Source organism: Cupressus sempervirens, chromosome 4, assembly GCF_028749045.1.
Source record: "Cupressus sempervirens isolate cs-2001-9-10 chromosome 4, ASM2874904v1, whole genome shotgun sequence".
Lineage (NCBI taxonomy): Eukaryota > Viridiplantae > Streptophyta > Pinopsida > Cupressales > Cupressaceae > Cupressus > Cupressus sempervirens.
In genome coordinates, this window is record NC_143121.1 from 277,315,914 (window position 1) to 277,328,470 (window position 12,557).

Sequence of the window (12,557 nt, forward strand, 5' to 3'; positions counted from 1 at the left end):
TTTTACTCCCAACCTCACTCAGTAAAATCTTTAACTATTTTGCTTGGTAGAAAGATAAGTTTTGTGAGATCCCGGTGTATCTGCAATACTAATTGGATCATTTTTCTTTCCTTACATTTCTTGGAACTGCTTATGATTTCCTTGATGAGTACAGCTCCAACACATTCTTACGAATTTAGTTTGAGGGGATGGAGTCACCTGCTTCTTGAGTGACTTCACTTCCATGATTTGAGCCTACATCTTTAGTGGATTTAAGAATCCATTATTGCTTCATTTGTTTCCTTATGTTTTCAACCCTTGCTTTCTTTTCATCTTCAGTTTTACCTATATTCATGTAGTTTTTAGCTATATGATTGAGTTTAGTGCATGTATAACACCTTATAGTAGTGTCCTTCTTCCTTAGGTGATGTCTTGCACAATTTATACCAATGTGTCCATATTCTCCACAATAATGACATCTGCACCAAGTATTGTAGTTCCATCCAAATATTGCCTTTACAAGTTGTTCAGTTGGATTAAATGTTTTGGATCTGCATTGGGATGCCTTGAGACCATGCTTTTTGCATTTGTGATAATTACCTTCAAATTTTTGTTTCTCCTTGCATTCATTGGCTTTGTGACCATGCTGATCTCAGTTATAGCACTTTCCTTTGAATTTTGCTTTTCCATTGCTCCAACATTTGTTTGATGTGTGACCAATTTTTTCACAATGATTGCATGAGGGTTTTAGATTCCTTTATGCACCTTGCTTGGAAGATTCACCTTGCTCTTCATTGTATCCAAGTCCTACTTTATCATTTTGCTTATGAAGATTATGCTCATTTTGCTAAATTAGTTGATTCATGTCTTCATGTGACTTCATCATTCTTTCATTGATTTGTTTTTTAGTATTTAGGTCACTCTTTAATTTTTCAGCAATTTTCTTTTCACATCTCAGTTCTCTTAGTATTCTTTCATTAATTTCCCTTTCACTATTTAGATCACTTCTTATTCTTTCATTCTGTGCTTTGAGATTCTTGATTTCTTCATTTTCTCCGAAGATTTGATCCATGAGGTCTTCATGCTGATTGGATTGATTATTTCTTGCCTCCAAGTCTTCATTTTCCTTGTTTCTTTGTTCCAAAACTTCACATAGCCTAATTGATTGGATTTCTTGTTTTTTTTTAAGTTTTCTTACTTCTTCCTACAGAGAGCCATTCTTTGCTAGGAGTTCCTTGATTGCCTCATTAGCTTCATCTGAGCTACTTGATGGTAAAAGGTATTCAAACTTTTCTTCAACATATTGATGTTCATTCATTTGTCTTGCAAGTTCCTTCCTTCTCTTCAAGGATTGAGAAACATGCTCCTTTGCTTCTTTGAGTTGAGCCATGGCCATTTCCAGATCTAGCTTTTCATTTTCAATTGCCTTGTCTAGTTTGAATATCTCCATCTATCCTTAGATCTTTGCTCAAGCTACTAAACTTTTATCCTGACAACCACAAAGCTCTGATACCAATTGTTGGAAATATTTAGGATATGACAAGTTACTAAGAGGGGAGGGGTGAATTAGCAACCTTAAAACTTTTTGCTAATTTACCACACATCCATCCATACTACTGCATGCATAAATTCTGAAACATAAAACAATCATTACACAAGTGAACACAATATTTGGTGACCCAGAAACCTTCCAAATAGAAAGTAAAACTAGGTTGGGGATGATACCCACAAAACCTCAATACTGCAGTATAAAGTTGGTTGGTTAAGGCTTACATTGACCACTTCTGGTGATCTACCCTGTTACGAGCACAAAGGATTGCTACGTCTAGCTTGTTAAAGGATTTGCAAACATACAATGAAGTATGCACTCTGTTAGGAGATTTGTATAAAGACTGTTAAGTCCACCTTGTTAGACGATTTGAAAATTTTGATTCACCTATTAGGATGAAGTAGTCGATCTACTTGCAACTGATTACTGATGAGATCCCTTATGCATTAATCACCTCATGTGATGGATATAACTTTTTAGTCTCTGAATTGACCTTGCTATGTAACTTGAACTGTTGCTAATGATCTTTTGCATATACTTCACATTACTTCACAATTTCTACTCATTCCATGCATCATACATACATAAATGATATCTTACAATACATCTTATATATATATATATATATATATACCTTTCAATCTTACAAGATTACAAGGTTGGCCAAAATACAAGTAAACAAATACATTACAAAGTTGGCCCAATGGTAAATAACTTGGGTTGACTGAACTGACTCGGTGACCTTCTGATACTCGGTGTCAACTGCATTACTCGACATTGTCATGCACTCGGTAGAAGTGAAGGCTCGGTCCATACTAATCACTCAATGTAGTTCTGAACTCGATAACCACTAGTGACTCAGTAGATGTAGTGTAACTCGGTAGATACTGTATACTAAGTTTACCTTGCTTCACTTGGTAAACATTGAATCTTTCATCGCTCGGTTTGCACTGAATCTTCATGACACAAATTATCTGTTGGGTAGACACTATGAAGCACGGTAGATACTAAGAAGCTCGGTAGACACTACTAGACTTCACATTGTCTAAATTTTCTTGGAAGCCACTGTCTACTTGGTGTAAACTACTAAACTGCTAAGTTTATAAGGTAACCACTTGATGCTCGGTAAGCATACAAAATTGAGTAAGTGTTGTAACTAATGACAAAGTAATCATAATGCCAAAAATTTCCATCATAACAATTTAGGGTAATGAACTTACTTTTGTCTCTAGTCATGTGATGTGAACATCCATCTATCATTCTTATTCACACATGTCACAAGTGCAATTTCCTCATTTTCATTAGATTCATCATTCATTGTAATATATACCACTTCATCATCATGATCATCAAAATCATCCATAGTATCCTTTTTAGCAATGTAGCATGACTTCTTTCCTTTTTCTTTGTAGTCCTTGTTGTTATCATCTCTTCTATTCTTGTATTTATCATCATCTTTATTGTTCTTGCTCTGTGGATATCTAGCAGCAATATGACCAACTTCACTACAATTGAAACAAATGATGGGTCACTTACCTTTTAACTTGCCTTTTCCTCTATGAAATCTTCTTTCCAAAAATGCTTAAAGATGATCAACATCTTCCTCATCAGTGTCACTATCACTAGATACACATTTTTCCTTTCTCCTCTTCTTCTGCTTGTAGGGCTCTTCAAAATCCTTTAACAATAGTTTAGGTTTGAAAGAAAATTCGAGAGCTTTAGGTTTGTAATTATCAAAGTTAGATAGCTCAAAAGTAGTGATTCTACCTACCAGACCTTCAAGGATTAGGTCATTTCTTGCAATACATCTTAATTCTTGAATTGTAGAAACTCTAATAGCATAGACAAGCAACAATGTCCTCAAGACTTTACTTAACACAATATCATCATCTATCTGACTAGTAGCACCTTTTATTACACTAACAACTTCTTTTATCCTAGCAACATATTGAGCAATGTTTTCACCTTCTTCCATTCTCATTTCATCAAACTTACCTCTAAGACTTTCAAATTTGGCTCTTTGTACATTATTGTCTCCTCCATAAATAGTGGTCAGGGCATCCCACATCTTCTTTGCAGTGTTATAGCCTTTTATATCATCAAATTTAGTATAGATTAGGGAAGAGGCAATATTGAACATTAACTAATTGTGTTCTTTCTTTTTCTTCAAATCCTTAGTAATTAGGGCTTCAATAGGATCAACATGTTCAATATCAATGGTAGTTTGCATGTGATCTCCAATACCTCCAAGGTGTACCTTCATCAAAATTTTCCATGCAAGAAAGTTATCTCTGTTGAGCTTGGGTACATCTCTTTTTGACATCTTGATCTTTGTGCTTCTAGTACCTTCAAAGTAGTCTTCCTAAGAAGATGGCTCTGATACCAATTGTTGGAATTCTTTAGAATAATTGAGACGGGGGGGGAGGGGGGTTGAATCAGTTATCCAAGGTCTAGATGTACTAATAAAACTTTTCACAACTTAGTGAACCCATAAAACATTTACCATCATGCATGCATCCATAAGATTATGCAATAACTTAAAAATTGAAACTTATTGTCAAATCAATTTGTAGAAATGTAAAGCATGAAACATGAAAGATTCAAAAACATGCATAACACAATGATTTACTTGGAAACCCAATTTGGGAAAAACCACCAATAACATGGTACCACTTTTCACTCTTCTGAAGTGATGCCCTATGAAAGGCCAATCTTGTTAAAGGTTACAATACACGTTGTTAATTGTGACCCTGTTAGAAGTGAGCCTTGTTAGAGGACTTAAGGTCATTCACTTGGAATGATACCATATTAAAGGATTTAAAAATGACTATTAAGTCAACCTTAATCCAAAGGATTCACCTAAACTGTTTACAATTGCTAGAGAGTAATAGTAAGGCTTGATCTGATACAAACTTACAACTATACTAGCAGATTTTAGATCTCAGTGTTAGTCTTCCAGTCTACTTGGCTTATACTCATTGCAACTCTAATAGCTTATTCAACCTTCAAGCATTCATCTCCTTAAGGTTTCTTTCTTATTATGCCATTCTAGACTATTCTCTTAGGTCACTTGATGAAGCAAAACCCTTATCTCTTCTTCTCCCTTAGGTTATCGCCTATGAAAAAAATTTCTTTATGACCTAGCATTCCTTATAAAGGAAATTAAGATATTTTGTGCCTCAATCTCCATCATCCAAATTAGGGTTAAGATGGATTAGGTAGGATAGAATGTATCTACCCCATATCTTGTCTATTCTAGAAACTTCCTCTAGAATCCACTTTGAATTTGCCTCAAAATGGTTTACCTAGAATTTTGTGCCACCAACTCATCATCCTTATCTTCCACTTGGTTCAAAATATCCAAGAAAATAAACTTGTCAGCTCAGCTTCATTGAATTCATGATCTTTTAAATAATGTAGTAGTTTAGCACTATCAAACATCTAATGCTTAACACATATTGGGTTACTTGGCATCAACTAAAGTTTACTAGTGCTTGGCACCTACTAAACTTTACTAGCCACTAACTAACTTGCTTGGCATCCATTAGAATTTTTATTTACTTGGCACTAACTGATTTTCTACTCAGCTTGCACTAACTTTTCTCGACACCTACTGTCCACTCGATCAAGCTTAGCTAACAAACTTTGTATCACATGTTCTTCTATTATTTCTAAGTGTAGCCAACATTTTTAACCTCAAGTAGATAATCAATACATCATGTTACCACTATCTTAACTAATCCTTGTACTTCATTCAATTAACATAACTCAACCTTTCCTCTAGGTGTTGTTGTTACATCTTATTGATCAAATCCTCTTCATCAATCAATTAAGTGATAATACTTGGATCTATATGCAATTGTCATACTAGAAAACAATGAGTTTATTAGGTTTGACATTAGTGAGAAAATAATGATTGAAACATATAGCAATCTCCCTCATAACAATCTTTTCCATACATTGATCTTTTCAATTAGATTTCAATAGATTATTCATACAATAGTGTTAGAAGTACATTAATGTTCCATCAATAGTTTAGTTGATGATGGAATTAGGCTAATGTCCTCCCATTTAGTTAGCCTTGTGCCACTACATCTCAATTAAGTAAAGCCAACTCATAAACCATGCCATCAGCTTCACAGTAAAAATGATCTACCTAGATTTGCTAGTATTCCTTGATCACTTTACAAATTTCCTCAATTAGCACATTGATTTCTCAACTACCCTAAATGACCCCTTTATCAGCTTTCATAAAATTTAACATCACATCCCCCTCAACCATAAACCTATTAATTCCAGATTTCCTCACGAGTATCAATCCACATAGAAGAGGCAAGGCTTCAACTTCATTATTTGAGCCACCTCCATAGTTATATATACCAAGTTGTTTGATGAATTTGTTTAAGTTGTTTGTTTTTAGTAAAAGTTGGATTGGTACATCTAGAGCTAAGGCTAATGGATTTGACCTCCCCTCGCTTAGTTCTTTTAACAGATATATATGTTTTAAAATTTTTACTTTATCAAAGATGATTGCCTCATTTGTTTCATGTAGAGTGTTGTAGTTTACCTACCCACCACCCAACATTGCATCATCATTGTTGGTCTTATAATGGTTTTGACATTTGAGTGTCAACACACTTTATCACTTTCTACATATAGAAGTCGAGTACACTATGTATGCTGAGCATTATATAGGTGTCGAGTCATAGTTGATGCCGAAAAAGTCAGAACGCTTCATATGCCAAGTGTGCCAGAGTCATATATGTGTCGAGCAAACCATGATAGTACATGCACTAAACACTAGTAGTCCAGTATGTGCTAAGTAACATAGAATCAACATATGAGTTTATGCCTTCACAAACTCAGATATAAACCATTTTTGGAGCTAACATAGAAGGATTTCAAAGGAGAATAAGGATAAGAATGAATCTTGTATATTTTCTATGCATTTAGCATGCACCCAATCAAAATAATGGAGAAGGCATGCAACTGATGAGAAAAATGCAAGGAATGAGAGGGAATTCAAGATTCAATATGGATCATAGATCCATACCTAACCCTAAGTCTACAAAGTCTTTATAAGAAGGCTTAGACCCCATGATTTTAAGTTGATGAAGAGAAGTTAAGGAAGTTGCTAAGTAGATAGCAAAGTTGCAGAACAGAGTAAAATAATAGGGGCATCACAGACTTAGTGAATTGAACAACAATTACACATCTAGTCAATTAGAATAGTACAAGGGATACGATTAGATATCAGATCAAGTAAGGATCACATCAGAATGAGTAGATCTAGTACCTAAAATTAGCAATTGAAGATTGCAAGCAATTAGGTCAAAGGTTTCTAATACTCTTTAGCAATTGTATTAGATAGTGAAAACCCTATGTTGATAGGTTACCTTAATAGCTATTTTGTAGATCCTTTGAAGAGGTGACTGAATCCTTTAACAGGGTGACACTTCATGTAAAGTGTTTTTTTAAAATCCTTTAAACAGGTCACTATTGACATAGTGTAAAGCCTTTAACAGGGTAGGCCTTTCAAAGGGCAGACCACCAGAAGTGGTCAAACAATTATTGCTGGAGTGATTTTGTGGGTATCATCCCCACCCCAATTTTACCTTCTTATTCTTGGAGGGTTTTTGGGTTACCAAAATCTGGTGTCATGTGTTTACTTTATGTTTATTTAATATGTTGACATGCATGTAGTTTACTTTCAGTCATTTGTTTTAAAGGATTTTAAAAGGTTAAAAGTGCATTGCATCTGATTCATCCCCCCTCGCTCTCAGAAGTATTCTTCCCATTTGAATATTCCAACAATCATAATGTGATCATTTTGTGGCTCATACAAAAGTAATGGTGGCAAACTACTTATCTTTAGGTTTTCTATAACAAATTATTTTTGTTGAAAACATAAGTCATTACATTATCATTGCTACAAAAACCTCTCTTGTACACCTAATAAATTTGATACTTTCAGGTATAAATATGTTCTATGATAGACATGTTATCTTATAGAGCATTAAATATATGTCCAATTTTGCAACAACCAAGGGATGAAAGTTTTAAACTCTTTCAGAATTATATCCTTATTTAATTAAAAAAAATTATAGTGTACTATATTTATAGTGTACAATATGACTTTTCACTTCACCATCTCTCTAGTTTTTAGCCATTGAATATTTATCTTCTTGAATGGATGAATGTATCATGTAATGTAAGGCATTAAAATAGTCCTTACTATCCAACCAACTACCTAAACCTCGTTATTTATAACATTTTGAAAAAAGTGAATATGCCTTTGGTAACCTATGATTCTTAATTTGTTGTTTAGAAGTATCCAAATATAGAGTATTTTATTAAAACAAAATTAGTAGTTCAAGGTTTTAAATAGTATCATAGATCAATTTAATGATCATTTCATAATAGATTTTAATTATCTTAAAGATATTGATAAATTTTATGTTTCATATCTCTATTCTTCTCTTTGTTCAACAATTTGAACATCATTCTACAAATCATTTTTAGTTTCAAAGAAAACTTCAACATTTTCTCTAACACGTTTGGGATTATCTTCTTCTTCATCAAATATATAATCCAACATTATTCCTTTAACTCCAAATTTTTCATCCCTTTTCACATTTTCACACTCATAATTGTCTTAGTTCTCTGATTAAAAACATAAATAAGATTTTCTTTTCAATCCATAACCATGGAACATAACTTCATCACTTCTTTTATCAAACTTACCAATATCATCATCTCTCATTATGTTGCACTTACCTCTAAATTTTTTGAAATATTTCACTAAAGGTGCATGTCCAAACCATAATTCATAGGTAGTCTTGTTTGTATGTTTTTTATGTATAATTGTTCATGGTGTATACTATTGTGTTGATTACTTCTCCTCAAAATGTCTTGGATACATCATTCTCAAACATCATTACTCTTGTTGCTTCAGTTGCAGACCTATTTCTTTTTTGAACAATCTTATTTTTCTTAGGAGCCTTAGGTGTGGATAGTTGTCTCTTAATACCATTTTCTTCAAAAAACATATTAAACTCTTTAGAAGTAAACTCTCCACCTTATTTGATCTCAAAAAAATTATGTTTACACAAAATTCATTCTCAACTATAATCTTGAACAACTTAAACTTTTTAGATGCCTTAGATTTTTCCTTAAGAAATGCTACCCACATCATTCTAGTGAAATGACCAACAAAAATCATAAATTACCTTTCACCATAGAATCCTCTTGTCATGGTAGGACCAACCAAAAATGTATGAATAATCTCTAATTTCTCTAAGGTAGTGAACTTCTTACTAGGAAAGGAAACTTTTTTCTACTTAGCCATAACACATTATTTGCAAACAACATTAGTAGGTTTCATGATTCTAGGTAGATCTCTAATGAAAAATGTACTACTACACTTCATAATATTGTTAAAGTTTATATGACCAAAAATTATATGCCATAACCAACTATTATCCACCTTTGTAACCAAACAACTCATCTTTGTAGGTTTCAATTAGAAAATGTTACCATTAGATCTTGTACCAATTGTAATCAACTTACCATATTTATCCTTGATAATTCATGCCTTCTCTATGAATTACAATTGATAACCTTTATCAACCAAGTATCAAACACTCAATAGGTTATGCTTTAATCTATCAACAAAATTAACATCATTAGTTTTATTCTTTCCATCAAGAGTAATATATCCTATTCTAATGATATGACAACTTGCATTATTCCTGACTCTAACAGTTCCTCCATCATGATTTCTAAACTTAACAAACTTATTCATATCTCTAGTCATATGGTGTGAACACCCACTGTCCGTAATCCAATCATATGGCTTTTTCTTCTCTAATTTATTTTTCTAGATTTTCTTCTTTTATATTCAAAAATCCTAATTCTTCATCACTTTCAACTCTTTCTTTAGACTCATCATCTTCATTTGCATACAAACAATCTCTAGATCTTCTAGACTTGAAATTATTCATATACTTTTTCTCTCTTTGAGGACGTTTAGAAGAATAATGACCAAATTTACTACAAGTATAACATTTAAAAATTCTCTTGCCATCTAGTTCTCTTCTTACAAGTAGGGAAATTCCTTCTTCAATTCTTCTATCCTCCTCAAATTCAGATATGTTGCTATTAGCATAGTCTTGACTAGTGCTTGTACTTCTTGATAAAGAAGGGTTAACACTTTATGCACTAAAGGTTGTCTCCACTCTAGGAAAATCTCTTGATTACTTATATCTTGCTTCTGCTACTTCCAAACTTCTAAGCAGGGTATCACTAACTCAATCATCTATCATGTTTGTTTGAGTGGTGGTATCAAAGTTTTCAAGATCTTCCATATAGCCTAGTCCTATATTTTGAATCCATTGCAAGACTTAATATCTACAATGATTTCTGATATTCGACCAATATAGCTTCTTATAGATTCATCTTCCATCATTCTAGCATCTTGAAACAAACATATCCAATTCTATAATCTAATTCTTTTAGCATGTGCATCACCTTCAAATGCAGTTTTTAAGGATTCCCAAAATTGGTGGGATGTTTCTAAGGATATTACTTGACTATATTCATTATTAGGAAGAGCTAACATTAATTCTTCTTAAGCAAGCATATTGCACATAAAAAGATCCCTTTCAGCTTTACTGCATTCCTCAAGTTTTTTTTCTTCCACAATCTTCTTATTATTTTTTGTCATCAGCCAATATCCTAGACTGATACATATCAAATTAGTCTTAATTTTATCCTTCCAATTTTCATAGTTGACTCCATCAAATTTAGGACTTTCTTTTCTGAAGTGAAGTACCATTGATCTCCTAAGGCTCTTAATATTTTTCTTCAAGGACCTGATGCTCTAATACTAATTGCTAGAAAGTAAAGTCCACCAATATAATTGAGGACATTGGGGGTGTGTGAATCAATTATCCAACTATAAAATACATATCAACATTATTAATCCTCAAGCATGTGAACAATATATTAAAAAACCATAAGATGATATACATACACAATAACAACAAATATGTTAACTAGAGAAAGCCTTGATCAAAGGGAAAACGTCAATGGGAATGGTACCAACAAAATGATTTACTCATATAAATATTCCTTGTAAAAGGATGGACTATGTTAGGAGCTATTGACATAAATTTAGTATGTACTAGTCCTTATTAGGAGACATTGAATCCCTGTTAGAAGTGACCCACTATCCAAACTGATTCAGGGCAAGACCACCAAACTTAGTGTCCAATTCTCTTTGTATTATTCCTTGCAGAATAATAGAAATCAATAACTTGAACTCCTCTGTCCTCTAGGCTAGACCAATCATGTTCTAATCTCAATACCAGATCAACAACTTTACATCCAAATAATCCCTTTGATCTCTTCCACACATTTACCTAATACTTAGCATATCACATTTGAATATCATATCTTAAAACATAGAAAATATCCATCCTTTATACCATATCCTCAAAAGAATTCCTTGATTTTTCCTTGAGGCTTTCCAAATTAATTGTAATAGGACCACATTAAGATAATACAATTATTTTACAATTACATAACACTATTGGCTCATAGTCTTTAAAATTTTCCACACGTGTGACCTTAAACCTTGCGCACTTATTGACATCATCATGAGGTTTCCTACTATCACAATCTAACTACATGCATCATGATTATATCCCTATTAAGAGTTACAAATAAATGATCAAAAACTACTTATTAGGTAATCTTTCTACTTACTAAATTCTGTAAATCAAGCATATCTTATACATGCCTTTGACTCTCTATATGTGTAGTTATCCACATCATCAAGATATAGTGTTGCACCCATCCTTAAGTAGGCTTGACTTGATTATTAATACACATGCCATGTGACCTCATTAATTGTCTATTAATTTGCGAGTCTTCATAGAAATAATTGTATGTTAACATGAATGACAAACATAGTCATAAATGCAACATGTGAATCATGTACATGCTATCTCCAATTATTAAGATACTCCCACAAAGGAATACCATCAACACTAATGCTAATAGAAGAGAGGAGAAATAAAGAGGAAGGAAGGATATAGAAAGAGAGGAGATATAAATAGAAGAGAGAAATAGAAAGTGATGAAAGAGTAAGCTTGAGAAGAGAGAAAGAGAGGAAAGAGAAAGAGGAAGGGAGGAGAAAGAAAGATGGGACATACAAAGACAAAAGGAGAAGAGAGAAAGGGAGGAGAGAGAAAGAGAAAAAAATGATAGGGGGAAAAAGAGGAGAGAAAAGGACACGATCGAGTATAAGAGAAGCTGAATGAGGATTTTTAGGTTTTCTAAGTTTAGGATTTATAACATAGGCTTTTTTGCATGTTGAGATTTTTTTATTGTTTTACCTAATGTTAATGCTTTTTTATTGGTTTATGTAATGTTAATAATTTTCTTTTCTATCTATAATTTACATTCTTATATTATTATTATTATAGTTTATGTCTTCAAGTATCAATTGAACCTAAATAGTTTATGTTTTCAAGTTTAAATTGAACCTATAATTTACATTTTTGTTAATAGTTTCTATATTTTGTGTTTCATATATTAAGTTTATAAAAAAAACATTTTTTTAAATAAAATGCGAGGAGATTATAAATACTTAAAATAAACATAATTAATGAGGAATAAAAACTATAAAATATGCTAACTTTTTGAAACTTTTAAACAACAAGCAATGAAAAATTAAAATTAAAAATAACTAAACATACCAGTATGTCAAAAAAAAAAAGTTGGAGGGGTAGGGGTTGTCTGTAATGTAGAAGAAATTGGGTTCTTGTCCCCTTAAACATGTAATGATATTTTTACTAAGAATAAAATGATAAAAAGTGGGTTAAAAATTAGTTTTAATACTTTTTGCAATCGGCCACCCAATTAGCTTTAGGAAACCTATGAATTGGGAGATCAATTTAGAAGTTGGGAATATAATTTTTAAATATGGATCTATTTCCTAAACCTAATTTGGTACACTATTCTA